This window comes from Helianthus annuus, chromosome 3, assembly GCF_002127325.2.
Source record: "Helianthus annuus cultivar XRQ/B chromosome 3, HanXRQr2.0-SUNRISE, whole genome shotgun sequence".
In the NCBI taxonomy this organism is placed as follows: Eukaryota; Viridiplantae; Streptophyta; class Magnoliopsida; order Asterales; family Asteraceae; genus Helianthus; species Helianthus annuus.
Genome location: NC_035435.2, coordinates 86,863,876 through 86,866,725, shown reverse-complemented (window position 1 = coordinate 86,866,725; position 2,850 = coordinate 86,863,876).

The following is a 2,850-nucleotide window of genomic DNA, read 5'->3' as shown; positions in this document are numbered from 1 at the left end:
AGGAACAGCTGGCCTCTGAAACAGTGGATGAGGTGATTGAAGAAGTGATTACTGCTGTGGCAAATGAAGTACTGTTGGAAGAAAGTTCAGGCACCCTGATTGAACCACTGACAGATCCATGGTCCGAAGAAGAAAAGACAGGTGAGATAGAAGAGAGAGCTGAAGATGAGGAAAATCCTAAATGTGATTATGCAATGATAGCTGCTGCAAAGGTATCACCTCAAGTTCTTGAAAAACTGTGTTCTGACAATTGCATTATTGCTTTTGCTAACATCAAAGAGGTGAATGAAAACCTTCGTGATAAAATCTTATCTGGTGAAGTCATATTTGAAAGGTCTCTAAAAGAACTTAAAAACAAATTGGCTGAAAAAGAGAAAGGATTTGCAGCATGAAAGAAGAGCAAAGCCGTCACACCCCGACCACGTAAAACATCAAATCGTGGCGGAAACGTCGGGGAGTGTTGTAACAGAATTATTGTTCCACAACCAAGGTAATTAAAATAATATTTTATTCATCACCCAAGGGTGGAATACATCGTTCAAAACAAGAACCAACATGTTACATTGTCTTAAAACTACTGAAATAAAGAGTACATAACGTAATTAAACTAAGTCTAGCTCTGTTTTATGTCACTAAGGCCCAAGTCCACCCTAGCGTGTCACGATCATCATCCTATGCATTAGCTCCTGAAAACACATGTGAAAATAGGTACGTCAGCATAAAAATGCATGTGAGTAACATAGGTTTTGTGAAAATAGGATTCATGACTTAGGTTTAAGAAAAGTGTTTAATAAAAGTTAGTCATGAATCTTGTAAAATGTTTTGTTTTGTAAATCCTTTGAAAAGCGATAAAATCAAATGATATGTATAAATAGAAGAATAACGTATGGTTAAAAGAATAACCAAGTAAAAATAAGTTGTATAAAGCAAGTGGTTCTTGTAAAACGAAGTCTTGTGAAAATGTGTTATTTGCGTAAAAATGTATAAGTCCAAACTAAATGATTTAAATAACACTATGACATGTAATACAATACAATACAAGCACTTATATATAGGAAGTACCAGCGGCGTATCCACCATGCTTGTTGTTTTGGTCAAAAATTACCGAAGCAATTAAGTGATCAAATTAGTTGAGTGAGGTAGTGTGCTAAAAAGTGTGTTGAAAATATGCTTGTTAGGTTCTTTGGAAAAACAGTGTTCAGGATACGGCTCAGGATATTGAGCTGTATCTACGATCAAACAATGAGCAATAAAGTAAAGTAAATGACACGAGATGTACGAGGAAAGCCCTTGATCAATCTAGATCGCCGGCATAAAACCTCGGGAGCTGACAATCGCAGCTGCCTAGTTCTTCTTATTGCTTTAAACTTCAGGATACAGTGCAGGATATAGATCAGATCGCTAAGTGTTACAATGGATTTTGTGAAAGTTGCGAAAAAGCAAGTGTTGAGAGTGTAGAGAGTGCGATCGTGATGTCCTAGTTGATCTGATATACCCACTATTTATAGTAACGAATTACAAACTAAAATTCCTATAAACATGGGATGCTCCGAATATTCCAATGTGAACGTTGTAGACCGAGTAATGCGGCTTCAACGGCTTCTTGTGAACGACTTGGACCGAGTCTTCAGTAGAAAAGGTCTTCATGAACGTTGCTAGCTTCTAACCCACGTACCTGCATTTAATCCGTTAGTGATCCTGAGGATACCATTCAGGATGTTACCAATATCCTGAGTGAGCATCCCGGATGTAAACAGATACAATAAACAAGATATATATCAAGATATTTTCCAGGATATAGGCTCAGAATTTCACCCATAACAATTGTCCCCAAAAAATGTTACCGTTAAGTATCCTGGTTACTAACGGTTATATTTTTTCCCGAAGAACGAGGCAATGAAGAGATAAGACCATTGATGTGATAGCTTTCAACCACCCAGCCTATAATTACTCATCACACCCTATATCTTTTTCATCCTTGTCTTCATTTAACTATCTCCGAAGAGAAAAAAGGTAAACACTTTCTCTCAACTTTATCTTCCTTTTTCACCCTCTTCAATATTCCGGCAACATGACAAGGCAGACAAGATCCAGCTCCGGCGATTCCGCCCCCACATTTATTCACCAGAATATTCTCCAAGATCCGGAGAAGGAAATATGCTCCTTCGACAGTGCCCACTTGTCGGCCCTCAAATCCTCCGGCATCTTCCCAAAAGGGACGGTGTTCCGGCCATTTGATCAGGAAATCCGATCGGATATGGTTTCCGACGAGTGGCTGTGTTTCAATGCTTTCCCCTTCACTCTAGGGCTGCAATTCCCTTTTTCTGAATTTATCACCGAGTTTTTTGATGTCACAAAAATTTGCTTCAGTCAAACAATGCCAATGCTTTGGCGAGTCTTGTCCGTTCTTGATCAAATCAAGAACAACCATATCCCTGACCTTTCTGTTCATGATCTCCCATTAGCATACCGACTTAGGTGCCACGGTTCTTGTCGATTCTTGTTTTATTCTACTTCCAGTGACCCACTAATCCTCCGAGCCACCAGGAATGAAGAGGAATGGAAATCCAAATTCTTTTTCGTAAAAAGAGATTCAATCCCTGGTGGAGCGGATTATCCGGTGCATTGGTTGAAGAAGGGTAGGATTTAGGGTTTAAAGATGATCCTGCTTGTTATCCTGCTTTATATCCTGAACTGACTTTGTCGTTTTCTTGTACAGCTGATTTTAGGAAGCTAGCACATCCCCTTGCAGATTCTCAAAAAAGAATAGACGCTATCAGGCTCCTTCCGGAAGCAGAGAGAAGTTTCAACCCATCTCCAGCAACCCCAAGCCCTCTTTCAAGCGCAACC